Below are 18350 nucleotides of genomic sequence, written 5' to 3' on the forward strand. Positions count from 1 at the left end.
TTCTACATCCACATTAGTAGAGCCTTTTTGGTGAGGTCTCTCTTAGTAGCATTTTTTTTTTTTTTTTTTTTTTTTGCCACATTGCATGGCATGCGGGATCCCCAACCAGGGATCGAACCCATGCCCCCTGCAGTGGAAGCGTGCAGTCCTAACCATTGGACCACCAGGGAAGTCCAGTAGCATTATTATTTCTTTTTATTGTCCTTGAAAAAGTCTAAGTAATCTTAAAATTGAAAGGCACCTCAACGTGATTGAGGGCCTTGTACGTGCCAGGTACTGTCCTGGATGTTGGGAATACAGAGAGGGTCTTGACAGGCTCTCTGCTCTCGCGGAGGTCAACTGTTTACAATAGCCCATACATCCACTGCCAAAGGTTACAAGGCAGTAGTACTTTCTGTAGGTAACTTGAACCCTGGCTGGTGGTCACCGGCCTTGTGCCTGAACAGTGAGGGTGCCAGGATGCTTGCTACCTCACCAGGCGTCCCTGACGTCTGAATACGGAGTTCGATCTCTGTCCTACTTGCCCACCCCCCCCAGGTTCAAGTATCACTTTCTGCCCAGGTGAGGCTGCCATATCCTTTGATTTGGGCCAAATGGCCTCGATTCCATCAGCTCATGCCCTTGGGATTCGGTTCCCAGACCTGACCTCATCCTGTTCGGGTTTCTTACCATTGACCACTATCTCCCTGAAAGCATGGCCTCCAGAATGGACCCAACCCAGAGCAGTGCAGTGCCTGGGGTGGGATGGGGGACAGCCCTCCCCACCAAGACCCAAGGGCCATTTTCTCCACAAGCAGTGCAGTCATGGATGGTTTCTCTAAAGGCAAGAGTCTTTTTTCTCAAATTCCTAATGTTCAGACTCTTCATTAAATCACTTGACTTCTCCCTTCTCTGCGTTAGGGTTAGGGTTAGGGTTGGGTTAGGGCTACATAATCAAGTCACCTGTCTCTCATCCCCTTTATTGTTATGAATGATAATGTTCATTTATTTATAGTAATGTTAACCAGCTATGGTGTAACAAAGGCCTTGCCTTAAATATTTTATGGATTTCTAAGAGCCTGACCTGTGGTTTGAGCTGCAAAGAGGATGACAGGTATGCCTTTGTCTTTCCAGAACAGTCCCAGGTCGCTGTGAGCCCAAGGACAGGCCAGCCTCTTTTGCTCAACAGCAGTCATTGAAGCAAATTCTTATCTCTGGGTTCCAGAGGAAAAGGACTTTGGAATTCGCAAAGACAGATTTTAAAATATATGTTATACATACATAACAAGTAAATATAAATGATAATAGTAGGGAATTCCCTGGCAATCCAGTGGTTAGGACTCCGCACTTTCACTGCCAAGGGCCTGGGTTCAATCCCTGATCAGAGAACTAAGATCCTGCAAGCAGCGAGGCATGGCCAAAAAAAAGATAATAATAGTCTACATGCACTTTCAGTGCACAATGTCATTCAGTCTTTACATCGACCCTGTAAGATCTTTTAACAGATTAGGAAACTGAGGCAGAACAGTGAGGTAACCTGTCCAAGGACCCAGAGCCAGTCAGCACTAAAGCTGGGACCAGTAACCAACGCCACCAAGGGCCCTCCTAGAGCCAGGTGCCGGGGGAAGGTGGCGGGCAGAAAGCAGGGGGGCCCCAGAGCGCAGCCCAACTGGCTGGTGGCATTTTACTGGGGAGCCAGATGAACTGTACTTCAACACACACAAATACACACGTGTACACACACACCGCAAAGCACACACGTCACACACCACACACATACCACACGTACACTACACACACACACACACGTCCGTGTCCGGCAAAGGAGGGGGAGAAAGAGAGCAGGACTGGGGTTCTGACTGAGAGAATCTGGGACAGCTTTACCAAAGTGACCTCTGAGTTAGATTTTGAACGACAGTAGAGTCTGAAAAGGAGGAAGGGACTTGGGCAGCAGAGGCCGCAGATCCCTCCAGGCAGGGAACAGCAGGAACAAAGCTTTGGGCCGAGGGACAAGGCAGGCACAACCTGAGGAGGGCTGGGTGTGGCCTGGGGCCTGGGGGAGGGGGCTAAGCAGGGGAAGACTGGGGTGACGGTAGACCCAGCATGGCTTCTGTTTCGAAGAATTTCTACATACGCTCTTTCCCTGTCGTGCCTTTGGAACTCGGAATTTGTCTTCGCAGTGCCCTCTGCTTCCAATGGTCTCCCCCTCTTTATTTCCACCTGAGTTCCAGGCTAAGAATAAACGCACTTCTTCCCTGAAGCGTTTATTGATCCCGTGGCGGGAAGGACCTCACCTTCCTGAGCTACTGGAGCTGATGCTTTGTGGTCATTTGGGGTAAGTACACTGCGAGCCCTGGGAGGGAGGGACGGTGCCCTGCTCACCTCTTCCCTTTCCAGGACCCCGTTTCTGTCCCTGTACGTGGTGCTTATCCCAGCCCCTCCTCTGAATAAGTCCATGGACTTGCCCCGGGAGCCCCCTGGCCGCTCACCCCCCCGGCCCCAGGGGGCCGCGGCACTCACTGTGCAATAAGCTTCTCTCCTCCTGGGTCAGACGGAGCTAAGCTGGACCCCTGTCTAGTCTGGACCCTCACACGGTTTGTGTTCCCCTTTCCCAGCAAACGTGCCAGGCAGAGAAGGAGGATGCCTTGCCTCCTGCCGGCAGGATCTCTTGCAGGAGCCCCTCTGGGTCTACAAAGTTCGCTGGCATTTTAATGTTTCTGTTGGACAGCTCAAACCCAGGACACTTGCCCTTCATTATTACAGATGCAGCGGAATTACGACAGCGCATCTCTGTGGGCCCCCTGCCTGCCCCAGGGGAAGGACAGAGGGGCTCCAAGCCAGTCTCTGGTGTGCTGCCCCAGAGTTTGGCTGCAGGTCCTGGGCACCCATCAAGGTTCACCCTGTGGCCCAGGGAGAGTCCGGAGGTCAGGAAATAAAGGGAACACAAAGCCATTTGGTCTCTGTCTCTTACTGTCCAGAAACTTGCTTCTCACTGTGACAGAAAGTGTGGAGGTGAGGCCTCACCCAGGGAGGCCGGTTGTGCCGGGCTCACTCCCGAGCCCGGAGTCCTCCGCGGCCCCAGCCCCTGCTCGGACAAGGGCAGGCGGGGCGCCCATCGCTGACCTGGCACACCAGAGGCCTCCTGGTGCTTGCTTTGCCCCTCCCCGCTGAGCTTCACACGCTTTGGTGAAGATGAAAGGAGAAAGGCGTGAAACGCCTTCATTTCCTTCCGTGCTTTGCCATCCCAAGCCCTCCTCATTCCTCTTCTCTATCCTAGTAAAGCTGAAAGGGCTCCTTTGTCAGCCTTAGTGCACTTTCCCAGCCCCATCTGGGGGCCATCGTCCGCTGGCCACATCTGTATCCTTCTTGCTGTATCTTATCTTTCTCCAGGAAACACTGAACAGCTGTGCAGATTGTTCACTGCACAACCCTGGGGGGAGCCATTCACAGACGTGAGGGGGTGAATGCACAAAGGTACACAACCACCTCGTGGGCCCCCTTCTGCATCGCATGCCCTGTCTTTGTCACGTCAGAGTCCATCAGAGGCTTCCCTGAGTTGGCGGCTCTGAGGTCCTTTTCCCGTTTTTGAGAAGAGTCTGGCTCAGAGAACTATTTCTCTATTAGAAGAAAAAACAATTCAGGGATTATGACGAAGTGGTAACTAATACTTGGCCTCAGTGTTGGGGAGAAACTAAGAGGGTGGTGAGGAGCTGGGAGAAATACAGCATGTAAGCCTTAAAGAAAGGGATAACTTCTACTCAGTTCTGGAAGATTCTGGCCATAGAAGTGAGTAGTTCTCATCGCCCACACAGAGAAAGAAAACTGTCATCAGAGTGATGGAGACATTCTTTCGGGCAACAGACTGCAGTTCTGAAGGCTGTCTGGCCAGGCAGCACCTATGGGACCTGCAGGATTTTCCTCTTATGATGGCACCATCCTCCCTGCTTTGGTTCCATAACTTCCTTTTTTTTTCCCTTAAATTTATTTTATTAAAGTATAGTTGATTTACAATGTTGTGTTAATTTCTGCTGTACAGCAAAGTGGTTCAGTTATACATGTATATACATTATTTTTCAGATTCTTTTCCATTATGGTTTATCACAGGTTATTGAATATAGTTCCCTGTGCTCTACAGTAGGACCTTGTCGTTCATAATTTCTTTTTATTTTTTAATTTTTAAAAAATTTTAACCATTTTTTAAAGTTGACGTGTACTTAACTTGCAACGTCGTAGTTTCAGGTGTACAGCAAAGTGATTCAGTTACACATATATATATCATAATTTCTTGATGAACACATTTTTGTCCTCACAGCAAGGCTGGGACATTTGATCTCAGGGATGAGTCCATCTGGGGACTTCCCTGGTGGTCCAGTGGTTAAGACTCTGCGCTTCCAATGCAGGGGGCGTGGGTTCGATCCCTGGTTGGGGAGCTAAGATCCCACATGCCATGCAGTGCAGTCAAAAAAAAAGAATGAAAAAAAAAAAAAGGGATGAGTCAGCCTGGATGCAGTGGTGCCCTTACTAGCCCTCAAGCAGTGAGCTAGTTCTTGGTGGTAAAGAGGAGAAGGACCAGGAGGGTGTGTCCTCGGGGAATCCCATGAAGAATGCATTCCAAGCAGCTCTACACAGTCGCTCGCTGCACAGACCTGCCGGGTGAGGGTCCCTGGTGGGCCAGTGAGTGGCGTGGAGCTGGGGGGCTGCGTTCAGGAGCAGTTCAGGGAGGGCCAGGGTGTGAGGGGAGCAGCCCTGAGGAGTGAGTGGGAATTTGTGGAGGAGGATAAACAGCTGTCCAGAGGTGTCCCCTGCGGGCCCCGGATGCTGGGGCTGATCTCCAGAGTACGCTGGACTCTCCCCCAGGGGAAGGGTCTCCCCTGAGCTCCGGGGCTGCTGGTCCAGCCATCCTGTCAGGCAGACGCTGGGGCCGGGGCTCTGGTGAGAGCCAGGGGTGGTAAGGGCTGCGAAATGAGGCCAGGTCCCCGCTATGGGCTGAATTGTGCCCCTTCCCAAATTCATCTGTTGAAGCCCCCGTATCTCAGAGTGTGACCGTATCTGGAGATAAGGTCTTCAAAGGGGTGACTGAGTTAGAATGAGGCCTTTAGGGTGGGCCCTCACCCAATCTCACTGCTGTTCTTATAAGAAGAAAAAAATGTAGAGACCAGGCAGAGGACACAGAGGGGAAAAGACCACATGAGCACATGGTGAGAAGGAGACTGTGATACTGTGATATATAAAAAATATATATTTGGTCACCCAGATGACCAAAATATATTCTTCATATATATTTGGTCTCTGTCCACAGTTCCTGACTCACAGCTCCCCAAACCTTTGGAACTTCCTAAGGCTTGAGAGTGATAGATGTTAATGAGGTGACTTTTGGATCCCACCTAAGGATGGGGGCCGTTTGCCAGGGAGACCAACCAAGTGACTAGAGGGTTGGAACTTTCAGTCTTACCCGCAACCCCTGGGGAGGTGGGTGGGGCTGGAGGTTGGATCAGTTGCCATCCCCAATGATTTAATCAACCATGCCTATGTAATGAAGTATCCAAAAAACCCAAAGGGATGGAGTTTGGAAAGCTTCTGGGTTGATGAACACGAGGAAATTCAGGGAGAGCCGTGTGCCTGGGGAGGGCATGGAAGGGCCCCATCCCTTCCCATATACCTTTCCCTGTGCATCTCTTCCACCTGGCTGTTCTTGAGCTACATTCTTTTGTAATAAGCCAGTCATCTAGTAAGTAAAATGTTTTTCTGAGTTCTGTGAGCTGCTCTAGCAAATTAACTGTGTCTGAAGTGGGGGAGAGGGGCAGTCTTGTAGGACTGAATCCTTAACCTGTGGGATCTGATGCTATCTCTGGGTAGACATGTTAGAATTGAGTTGAATTGTAGGATACCCTGGTGGTGTCTGAGGATTGTTTGTTGGTATGGGATACCACCGCCCCCTCCCCCAATTAGAATTGGGTTCAGGAACCTAATTTAGTGACCATCCGTAAGCCAAGGAGAGAGGCCTCAGAAGAAACCAACATTTCTGACACCTTGATCTCAGAGTTCCAGGCTCCAGAACTGTGAAAAAATTAATTTCTATTGCTTAAGTCAAGAAACTGAGGGTGGCTTCCAGCCAAAAGCCAGCTAGGAACTAAGGTCCTCATCAGTCCAACAGCCCCAAAGGAACTGAATCCTGCTGACAACCACAGAAGTGAGTTTGGAAGTGGTTCCTCCCTGAGCTGAGCCTTCAGACGAGACCTCAGCCTTGGCCAACTACAGCCTTGTGAGAAAGCCTGAGCAGAGGACAGCAAAGCTGTGTCCAGGTTCCCGACGCACAGCAGCTGTGTGACAGTAGATGTGTTTTAAGGAATGGTGCGCTAATGTTACTTGGCAGTAGGTAAATAACACAATCCTGAAATAGCTCTTTGAGATGGAGGCTGGAGTTTATTCTGGGCCCAGTTAACATTGGCCTGAGGTAGACTCCTCGACTGTACCTGGAAACTGGAGTCTCCTGGGATGAATCACCTCTCCACTGACTCTCAAATTCCTCATTGATGAAATGAGAAGTTTGGACAGATTTCCAAGGTCTCTTCTGGTGCCAACTTTCTACAATATGATTAAGAGGCGACAGCCAGCACACTTGGGTTGGTTGGCTTGTGGCAGCCCACTGACGCCTTGCTTAAAAGCCAGTGTTTGGCATTTCAGAGTTTTGCAGAAGGCAGCCGAAGTGGGTCAAGTAGTATCTCCCAAAATTCATGTCCTTCCAGAACCTGAGAGTGTGACCTTATCTGGAAGGAGGGTCTTTGCAGATGTAATTAGGTTGAGATCCTACTGGATTAGGGTTGGCCCCCCCAAATCCAATGACTGGTGTCTTTATAAGAAGAGGAAGGGAATTCCCTGGTGGTCCACTGGTTAAGACTTGGTGCTTTCACTGCTGAGGGCCTGGGTTCGATCCCTGGTCGGGGAACTAAGATCCCACAAGCCACACCACACAGCCAGGGGGAAAAAAAAAAAAAAAAGAAGAGGAGGACACACAGAGACACACCGAGAAGAAGGGGATACGAAGACAGAGGCAGAGATGAGAGTGATCAGCTACAAGCTAAGGAATCCAAAGACTGCCAGGAGTCAGCAGAAGCTACGAGAGAAACAAGGAAGGATTCTTTCCTAGACCCTTTGACGGGAGCATGGTCCCGCTGACACCTTGATTTTTGGACTTCTGATCTCCAGAACTGTGAATGAATAAATTTCTACTGTTTTCAGTCGTTTGTGGTAATCTGATATGGCAGCTCTAGGAGACTCATACAACAGTATATTTATTTTCTTTCTTTTTTTTTTTTAAATTTATTTATTTTTGGCTGTGTTGGGTCTTCGTTTCTGTGCGAGGGCTTTCTCTAGTTGCGGCAAGCGGGGGCCACTCTTCATCGCGGTGCGCAGGCCTCTCACTATCGCGGCCTCTCTTGTTGTGAAGCACAGGCTCCAGACGCGCAGGCTCAGTAGTCGTGGCTCACGGGCCTAGTTGCTCCGTGGCATGTGGGATCTTCCCAGACCAGGGCTCGAACCCGTGGCCCCTGCATTGGCAGGCGGATTCTCAACCACTGCACCACCAGGGAAGCCCTATTTATTTTCTTTTAAATTTATGTATACTATACAGAAGTCATTGATATTCTTGGAATTTTCATGAAGTATAGATATTCCACTATGTAGCCATGAAGAAGGATGATTTTGAAGATTTTTAGGTACTATTATAAACAGTTTTCCAAATTAAGGACAGAAAGCAGAATTATGTACAGTGTGATTATGACTGGGTAAAAAGGAGACCCACTGCAGAGAGAAAGCTGAAATAGTAGGACTGTGGAAGATTTTCTCCCTTTTAATTTTTCAAAATTCTTTAATATGTTTATATTCACTTCTGTGGAAAATATTATAGGAAAATTGCATAAAAGGAATCCAGATTTTAAGAGTATGTGAAACATGTAGGTGATGGAACATAATAATGACATGAGTCTGTGACCCCACTACCCACCTCTGGAGTAACAGTGTTAGCCATGAAAGTACATCACCTGTATACTTTTTCCCTATCTACCCCCTCCCTCCCAGAGGTAATAAATATTCAAAGTTGAACTTCTATCACTATTTTACCTTTTTAAAAATAGTATTGCTGTGAATTAAGAATCTGTAAATGGTAACTGTTCAGTCCTAGTTATTTTGAGGTTTATTAGAATGGTGTACATCCTAGTTTTGTGACATGCTTTTTTGGTTCAATGTTATACGCCTAACATTGATCCATATTGATTTATTAGCTGTTCTTCACTCAGTTTCGTTGCCGTATAGCCTGCTTTTCAAATGTATTCGTTTATGGCTTTGTCCAGGTATTTGGGAATAAAGGAATACAGGTGGGGAAAAAGGAAAATCAGATTTTGAGACAAAATTTTCAGAGAGCCAAACTCTGCACACAGGGACCTGTGGCATGATTTGACCAAGTCATGGTTGTTTTCCTTCCTCTTTCCCTCCCGGTTTGCGTATTTCCTCGCCTGCTGCCAGGACATGATTTCAGAGGGTTGCGTGCTTACCGGACCTGAGCCTGCCCAGCCCGGCTCCCATTTCAGGAAGACCCGAGGGCAGAGCCCCTGGACGGCTCAGGGCAGGGCGCAGACCTCACGGCGCAGCGAAACTCCGCTGCTTTCTTCGGAAGTGGTTAGGAAGGGTCTTTTATTTTTGGCATTTTTGCTTCCTCTCTGCAGCTTTGGCCCATGAAGTGACCTCAGCGTCTCCTGACTGTGGAGTCACATGCCTTTCTCTACCTTGGAGTCTGAGCTTTATAAAGCCCCAGCTCTTTGGCAATAGGTAACGTGTGGGCCTGATGTCAGCAGTGTGGACAAGTCTCTCCGTCACTCTCTATCCGTCCATGTGAGCGCAGTGACTCCTGGGGCGCCCCGATTTGAGCCTCCCTAGAGGAACCCACAGCGCACACTGTCCTCAGACAGGCCCTGACCCGCTAATGACAGCCCTCATGGGCTGCTTTTGTTTACAAAGCCTCCCCAGACACACTCCCATATAATTCCTGCAGCAACCCTGCGGGCAGGCAGGCACTCCAAGTCCATTTGACGGAGGGGATGGTCCATTGCCAAGTGGGACAATGGGGCGGGAAAAGTGTGGTCAGAGAAGATGCTGGCATTTATTTATTAAGACTCTTCTCTGGGCCTTGCCTGGCACTGCGTGCTCTGTACACGCTTGACCCTTTAAACAAACTTGTGAGGCAAGTAGTATTTTCATGTTATTTTTTAAAAAAGACAACTGTTATGTTCCTCCCTCCACCCCCTAAATTCACATGTTGAAGTCCTTACCCCCAGTGGATGGTATTAGGTGGTGGGGTCTTTGGGAGATAATTAAGTTTATATAAAATTAGGAGATTGAGGCCCCCATGATGGGATGAGTGTCCTCATAGGAGAAAGATCAGAGCTCTCTCTCCAGCACGTGAGGACACAGCGACAAGGCAGCTCTCACCCAGACACTGGATGTGCTGGCGCCTTGGTCTTGGGTTTCCAGCCCCCAGAAGTAAATGTTGGGTTAGCTACCCAGTCTATGGTACCCTTGTTATTGATTCTGAATTGTCTAGGACGATGACCAGGCTCAGTGTAGAGTGACACAGAAACCAGGGGAAGAGCAGGAACTGAAACTCAGCCCTGGGTCTCAGGTTGAGTGCTTTTGCCCATTGCTAACTACATTATGAGCAACCGATTACACCAAAACTTAGTACAGGCATACTTCAGGGTACTGTGGGTTTAGTTCCAGGCCGCCACAATAGAGCGAATACTGCAATAAAGCGAGTCACGTGAATTTGTTTCGCGGTGCATATAAAAGTTATGTTTATGCTATACTGCAGTCCGTTATGTGTGCAACAGCATTAAGTCTAAAACAATGTACAGGGAGTTCCCTGGCGGTCCAGTGGTGAGGACTCTGTGCTCTCACTGCCGGGGCCCTGGGTTCAATCCCTGGTTGGGGAACCAAGATCGCACAAGCCGTGCGACTCAGCCAGAAGAGAAAATAATAATAATAAAATAAAACAATGTACATACCCTAACTAAAAAATACTCTCTTGCTAAAAAATGCTAACCCTCATCTGAGCCTTCAGCAAATCGCACTCTTTTTGCTGGTGGAGGGTCCCGTCTCGATGTTGATGCTGCTGGCTGATCAGGGAGGTGGGTGCTGGAGGCTGGGTGGCCGTGACAATTGCTTAAAGTAAGACCACAGTGAAGTGTGCCTCATCCGTTGCCTCTTCCTTTCATGAATGATTTCTCTGTAGCAGGCAATGCTGTTTGATAGCATTTTAACCAAAGTAGGACTTCGTTCAAAATTGGAGTCAATCCTCTCAAACCCTGCCACTGCTTTATCAACTAAGTTGATGCCATATCCTAAATCCTTTGTTGTTGTTTCAACAGTCTTCACAGATTCCATCTCAAGAAACCACTTTCTTTGCTCATCCATAAGAAGCAAATCCTCGGGGCTTCCCTGGTGGCGCAGTGGTTGAGAATCCGCCTGCCAATGCAGGGGACACGGGTTTGATCCCTGGTCCAGAAAGATCCCACATGCTGCGGAGCAACTAAGCCCGTGTGCCACAACTACGGAGCCCGTGTGACGCAACTACTGAAGCCCGTGCGCCTAGAGCCTGTGCTCCGCAACAAGAGAAGCCACCGCAATGAGAAGCCCGCGCACCACAACGAAGAGTAGCCCCTGCTTGCTGCAACTGGAGAAAGCCCATGCGCACAGCAACAAAGACCCAACTCAGCCAAAAATAAATAAATAAAATAAATAAATTAAAAAAAAAAAAAAGCAAATCCTCACCCATTCAAGGTTTATCATGAGATTGTAGCAATTTAGTCACATCCTTAGGCTGCACTTCTAATTCTAGTTCTCCTACTGTTTCCACCACATCTGCAGTGACTTCCTCCACTGAAGTCTTGAACCCCTCCAAGTCATCCATGAAGGCTGGACTCAGCTTCTTCCACACTCCTGTTCATGTTGATATTTGGACCTCTTCCCATGAATCACGGATGTTCTTAATGGCATCTAGAATGGTGAATTCTTTCCGGAAGGTTTTCAATGGACTTTGCCCAGTTCCATCAGAGGAATCTCTATCTATGGCAGCTATAGCCTTATGAAATGTATTTCTTAAGTAGTAAGACTTGAAAAGTCGAAAGGACTCCTTGATCCATAGTCTGCAGGCATTGTGTGAACAGGCATAAAGACAACATTAATGTTACTGTATGTCTCCATCAGATGATGGGTGACCAGGTGCATTGTCAATGAGCAGTAATATTTTGAAAGGAATCTTTTATTCTGAACAGTAGGTCTCAACATGAGCTTAAAGTAGTCAGTAAACCATGCTGTAAACAGATGTCATGTCATCCAGGCCCTGTCGTTCCATTTACAGAGCACAGGCAGAGTAGATTTAGCATAATTCTTAAGGGTCCTAGGAGTTTGGGAATGGTAAGTGAGCACTGGTTTCAACTTAAAGTCACCAGCAGCATTAACCTAATGAGACAGTCTGCCTGTCCTTAGAATCTCTGAAGCCAGGCATTGACTTCTCTCTAGCTATGAAAGTCCTAGGTGGCATCTTCTTCCAATATAAGGCATTTCATCTACACTGAAAATCTGTTCTTTAGTGTAGCTGTTATGGATTCCAAGCTCGCACTGCATTTAGGCCCCTATAGGACAATGATGGAAGGGAAACTGCCCTGCCCTGGGAGTGGCTCCTGGCCCAAATTGGGTGCCCTATTGGGTCTTAGATCACGATACCAGACCAGGTCCCTGTGTCCCAGGAACTAACACAGGATTTTCTAATTGATCCCTACAAGGAGGGGGAGCCAGTACCACAGCTTCCTGAGCCCCAGTGTCGGGAATTGGGGCTGAATGGGAATGAGAGGCAGTGGGAGGGGTGGGTATATTGGCATAACAGCTAGAGCAGCTGGGACAGCCAGCTTGGCCAGAGGTTGGAGCACCACATCCTAAACCTTGTTCCCTTTCTCTTCTTCCTGTATGACAGATTTTCCCTTGGGTTTCTTTTACCATAAGGTGACAGTTGTCTGACTTTTTCCCACCCAGATATAAGAGCACAAATGCTTTCACATAGAGGATTTCGTCATTCTTCCTCACGTCTTCACAGAATAGCTATAGAGCCACTCAAGGCCACCGTGAAACCATAAATAGCAATTGATCATCTCTAACCATTAAAAGGACGCCTTTTTGCCTTGGCATCAACCAACTGGGCTGAATTCTGGGATGCGGCTTTTGGTGATTTTAGGAACCAAGTGGAAACTTTCTCTTTTCCCTGGGAATGTCCCACTTTTGGAAAAGAGCAGACAGGTATTTTGGTTCTTTTCCTCAATTTGACATCAGTCTGTAAATGGAGAAATGGTACCAAAACAAAATGAAATAAGAAACCCAAAGAACAAACAGAAAACCCTAAATAAACCCTCAAGTTTTGTCTCAGGGTTTTACATATCACAAGAACCGTCAACCCAACCCCCATGCAATGTGACTCCTTGGCCAGGCCAACGATACAGGAGACCACAAACAATGTAATTAACAGAGCAAGGGTGACAGTACATGATGCACAGGGTCCCAAGATAACCCTGCCTAAGCCACTCCTGGAGATCCTAACAGGCACTGTAGTCACACATTGTTACAATAAAATGTCACCTTCCTGTCAGTCATGGGTTCATAGCTGTAATCAGACCACTTGTCCAAAATGCACCCCAGAGGACCTTCTTTAGGGATAGTTGAAACGTTCCCCAATTTTTTTTTTTTTAATTTTATTTATTTATTTATTTATGTATGGCTGTGTTGGGTCTTCGTTTCTGTGCAAGGGCTTTCTCTAGTTGCGGCAAGCGGGGGCCGCTCTTCATCGCGGTGCGCGGGCCTCTCACTATCGCGGCCTCTCCTGTTGCGGAGCACAGGCTCCAGACGCGCAGGCTCAGTAGTTGTGGCTCACGGGCCCAGTTGCTCCGCGGCATGTGGGATCCTCCCGGACCAGGGCTCGAACCCGTGTCCTCTGCATTGGCAGGCGGATTCTCAACCACTGCACCACCAGGGAAGCCCAGTTCCCCAATTTTTAAAGACAGAAATACCAGACAAACAAAACACAAATGGCACACACAAATGCTAGCATCCAAAGAAACAAACGAACTGGTTCACAGATCAGGTACAAGTCTAGCAACTCATTCCTCTCTCCAACAGGGTACCCCACTCAAATACAAAGCAAATTGGCTTATTCTGGAGAAAAAAAGCCCAAAACAGAGGAAATAAAATTTCTGGCCATACACCAGAGTGACTTACCCTACGGTATTGAGCCTCTCAGCTCCCAGATGTCAATTCCCTGCTCCACTTGCCAAGTGGCAGCCAGCGCTGCTTCAGGGAATTTTGAAGCAAAGAGTCTCAGGACAAGTGTTCCCAGCAGCTGTCCGGGCCTTACCAGAAAATTCCCCGATCTGGGGCCTGCAGGCCACAAGCAGCAAGGCTCCTGGCTGGCTTCAGAAGATGGTAGACTCGTGTCCCAAGGAGCCATCTTCCCCTAGTTAGAATTCAGATTTCTTTTATACTGAAAGGGGTGGGAGTAAAGTCCTGGTTCAGTCAGCCTCCAGAGGGGATAGGTTCATTTCTTCCTGCCTGCAGCCATTCACAGGTGGGCCTGGTCAGGATGTTTCCTGGGAGCTAAACACAGGTATTTTAGCTTAATGCTCACTACCTGGGGGGCAGGGTTCCCAGGGATGGGCCATTATGTATCATTTAAGCTTCTGGGAAACATCCTTTCAGTGATTAACTTGTAATAGAATACAAAGGGTCTTCCTTATTACATAGCACCATCGTGAATTATCTGAGCTAGATCTCCTGGGTAACTTGCTGCAGCTTCTACATCAGCACTTGCTGCTTCACTCTGCACTTTTACGTGGTGGAGACGGCTTCTTTCCTTCAATCTCATGAACCCGTCTCTGCTAGCTTCACTTTTCTTCGGCAGCTTCCTCATCTCTCAGCCTTCAAAGAAATGAAGAGAGTTAGGGCCTCGCTCTGGATTAGGCTTTGGGTTAAGGGAACGTTGTGGCTGGTTTGATCTTCTATCCAGACCACTAAACGCTTTCCAGATCACCAATAAGGCTGATGAGTTTCAACACATGCCTACATTGGGACTTCCCTGGCGGTCCAGTGCTTAAGACTCCACACTTCCAATGCAGGGGGCACAGGTTCCATCCCTGGTCGGGGAACAGACTTCCATCCCCCCAAAGTCTCCTTGTGCCCCTTTGTAATTCATCCCTGCTTTCACCCTTGTCCCCAGGCAACCACTGATAAGCTGTTTGTTACTGAGTATTTTCATTTTCGAGAATTTTATATTACTGGAACCACACAGGGCATTCTCTTTTATGTCTGGCTCCTTGCATTCAACATAATGATTTTGAAAATCATCCATGTTATTATGTGTATCAATAGTTTGTTCCTTTTTAAAAAATATATTTTTTTTTATTGAGGTATAGTTGTTTTACAATGTTGTGTTAGTTTCTACAGTACAGTGGAGTTCCCTGTGAGTTTGTTCCTTTTTAAAAATTAAACAATATTAACAGCTTTATTGAGGTACAACCGGCATACAATAAACTGCATGTATTTAACGTATACACTTTGATAAATTTTGACCCATGAATATGCACAATGAAACCATCACATTAATGAAAATAATGAAAACATCCATCACTCCCCAAAGTTTTCTTGTGCCCCTGGGGGCACTGCTGCTTTTCTCTGTCCCCCGCCCCCCGGCCCCAGGCAACCACTGACTTGGCTCTAACTATGGATTCAACTACATTTTCTAGAATTTTATATACGTGGAATCGTATCGTATGGGCTCCTTCTTGTCTGGCTTCTTTTTTTAAAAAAATATATTTATTTATTTATTTATTTACTTTTGGCTGCACTGGGTCTTCATTGCTGCACGCGGGCTTTCTCTAGTTGCGGTGTGCAGGCTTCTCATTGTGGTGGCTTCTCTTGTTGCGAAGCACGGGCTCCAGAGCACAGGCTCAGTAGTTGTGGCTTGCAGGCTTAGTTGCTCTGGGGCATGTGGGATCTTCCTGGACCAGGGCTCGAACCCGTGTCCCCTGCACTGGCAGGCAGATTCTTAACCACTGCGCCACCAGGGAAGCCCCTTGTCTGGCTTCTTATACGTAGATTCGTCTCTGTAGGTACATGCTTACTTTTTTTTTTTATTACTGAGTGGTATTCCATTGAATAGACCACAGTTTGTTTTATTCACTCACCATGGATGGAAGTTTGGGTTGTTTCCATTTCTTGGCTATTATAAAGAAAACTGCAACGAACACTTGAGCGCAAGTCTTTGTGTGAATCAGTATTTTAATTCCTGCTGAGCAAATACCTAAAAGCGGAATGGCTAGATCACCTGTAGGTGTATGCTGAATTTTTCAAGCAACTGTCAAACTGTTTTTCTAAGTGGTTATACCTTTTTACACTCCCACCAGCAGTGGGTGAGTTCCAGCTCCTCCACATCCTCACAAGCACCTGGTGTGGTCATCCTTTAGCGTAACAGTCCAGTGGGCAGGCAGTTGTATCTTGTCATGGTTTTAATTTGCTGATGACTAGTGATGTTAAACACTTTTTCATGTTCTTATTGGCCATTCATATACCTTCTTTTGTGAAATGTTTATCCAAGCCTTTTGCCCATTTTTGAAATTGGGCCATTTGTCTTCTTCTGAGTGAGTGAAATGCAAAGTATAGAGAGTGCTACGAACATGTAAATTATTTACACAGGGACAGTGCGCCCTGCCTAGTTTTCCTTCTGACTTTTATAGCTTGCTGCCTACATCTAGTGGTGGTGGTGGTAGAGGGGAACTATAAGGACCTGGGCAAATGCAGCCGACAGGGTCACATGCAGAGGACGGGGGTGGGGTGAGGTTGGCGGGCATCTTATGGCATCATAGCCTCTGAAAGAGGGTCCATGTATCTGGAAAGGTCACTGCGTCTGGGCACCCCTTCCCACTTTTTTGATCTCAGCCCCTATATGGCTCCAGGTTGAAATCCCCTCAAACTACGGACATACAAATTACCAGGAAATGTGGCTGCAAAGCGCAAACACCAGAGCTTAATCTTATCTCCAAACTGATGTCTGCGTAAAGCCGAAGCAGCCAGGATGTGGGTTTGGTGGTCTTTGCTCTGCTGCCTCAGGGAGGTTTTGTGGATCACAGGGCAATGATTTGCCAGTAATGATGACTGGGGTGAGGATATTAATAATTCTTTACACTTACTGAGCACACAACAATTTAAAAAGTCTGTCCTTCACGGGTTCGAGCCCTGGTCTGGGAAGATCCCACATGCCGCGGAGCAACTGGGCCCGTGAGCCACAACTACTGAGCCTGCGCGTCTGGAGCCTGTGCTCCGCAACGAGAGAGGCCGCGATAGTGAGAGGCCCGCGCACCGCGATGAAGAGTGGCCCCCGCTCGCCGCAACTAGAGAAAGCCCTCGCACAGAAACGAAGACCCAACACAGCCAAAAATAAAAAAATTTTTTAAAAATAAAGTAAAATAAAATAAAAAGTCTGTCCTTGCCTAGTGTCCTTTTTCCCTTTGAGACGGGCAGGGCATTGGTCAGTGTGCCCATTTTACAGGGAAACTGACTGAGGGTCTGACAGGCTGGGAGTGATGGCGGCAGGACTCCTTCTCCAGCCCAGAGAGGCCTGTGGAGTCCTTCCCAGGGCAGCCTCAGCATCGCATGGCTGTGGCCTCCCACAGAGTTTACCCGCTTCAGGGGTACCTTATCTTCTCTCTTTTCCCTGTGGATCCCGCCTTCCCATTTTTATTTATTGAACAAACATACACTGTTCACCGAACCAATAACGAAATGAGAAACAAGTGTACTTACTGGACTCCGGAGCCAGAGAAACCCGAGTAAATCCTATAATCTCAAGGGGCCAGTTTCCCCGAGGCTCGCAGACGGGCCGCCGCCGTTCGCGCCCTCTCGTCGTACGTAGATTGGACAGACCCCCTTCTGGAGCCTCACGCTGAAGCCAGCCAAGAGCTGGCGCCCTGGGTTTGTATTCGTTTCGAATTCAGCCTGCGGGTGGGTCCCTGGAACCCCACGAGCCTCGGTCTTCCCGGCGAGGCTCCAGGATCCACGTCAGCCGCAGGCCGCCTTTCCAGCCGCTGCGAGGCCGCGGCATATCCTCCGTTACTGCCGACAGCGCCACCCAGCGGCTCACCTGGGAACAGTCGCCACCGCCCGGAGAAAGGGAGGGGGGTTCTGGGCGCGGAGCGGTGGGGGAGCCCCGCTTTGGTCCCGATCCGCTGGGTCGGATGGAAACCACCCCAGGCCGGGGGCTGGCCTTCTCCCCGTGGAGGACGGACGGCGACACACAAGCCAGCTAGAGCCACCTCCGTTGCTTCTGCTGTCGTGACTTAAGGTTTTCCCCTTTTCCCGTCCCCGGAGTGGGCTCTGTGTGTGCCCAGGGCTGCGACTTGGGGGGAGCCCTGTGCTGGGTCTGTCGGGGGGCGCTCCCGTCCGCACCTGCAGCATTTTCACAGATGCACGCGGCGCGCGGGTTTCTGTCTTCGCCTTCCCCGCAGGCCTCCTGGGAATTCCTGTCCCCTCCTGTTCCTCCCCTTCCTTCCTCTTTTTCATTAAACGCCTCCGTTTTCTGGACACGCAGGTGTCTGCCGCTGAATGACCCAAGGCGTGCAGTCAAGGGACTTGGGATCCAGAGACAGCTGTGCCCCGTGTGAGCATCTTGTCCTAGGGCACGTGAGGCAGGAGAGGCTCACGGTCGAAAACAGAGCTTCCTTGATTGGCTCGCACCCTCCGAGCTCTGCTGTGGAGCCCCCTGAGCCTGTAGGTCGGGGGACAAAAGCCCCCCCCCCCGGCCCCGGAATCCCAGACCCCATCTTCTGGCTCAGCCTACTCCTCCAGCCTCACCTCCCAGGCAGGTGGCCTCGCTGTTCCCCCAGAACATTCCCATAATTTCCCACTAGTGTCTCCCCCTGGAAGGCAGCTCAGCTCCCTTGGCCTGAAATCTGCACATCCACACAGGCTCTGCTTGCTCCCTGAGCCTTCACAGACATCTGACAAGAGTCTCTGCCACCCGAGCTCCAGGACCAAAAGCTCATATTGGACGTGTGGACACGGTTTGTTAATTATCTTAATGTTTTTCTAATTAGAAGGGTGATATGTGTGCTGTTCTGTACAAAACATTTAAAGAAAAAGTAAGAATCACCCATTAAACTACTACACTGATATAACTACTATTAATTTTTAATTTTTAATTAGTACATTCCTCTAGACTTATAATTTTTTCTGTGAAAGTACATGTATTTTACAAACATAAGATCATATCTATGAACCATCTTTTT

General features: G+C 48.6%; 1 protein-coding gene across 1 annotated transcript in view; it reads right to left on the reverse strand.

Moving 5' to 3' along the window:
* The window catches only part of CTSB (cathepsin B), a 46799-nt gene extending 29691 nt beyond the window's left edge, over nucleotides 1-17108 (reverse strand). The window contains exon 1 of the mRNA XM_068552504.1: nucleotides 16870-17108. The gene's annotated coding sequence lies outside the window, so the exon portion shown is untranslated. The remainder of the gene's footprint in view (nucleotides 1-16869) is intronic.
* Between the last annotated feature and the right edge of the window lie 1242 nt (nucleotides 17109-18350).

This window comes from Eschrichtius robustus, chromosome 10, assembly GCF_028021215.1.
Source record: "Eschrichtius robustus isolate mEscRob2 chromosome 10, mEscRob2.pri, whole genome shotgun sequence".
Classification (NCBI taxonomy): domain Eukaryota; kingdom Metazoa; phylum Chordata; class Mammalia; order Artiodactyla; family Eschrichtiidae; genus Eschrichtius; species Eschrichtius robustus.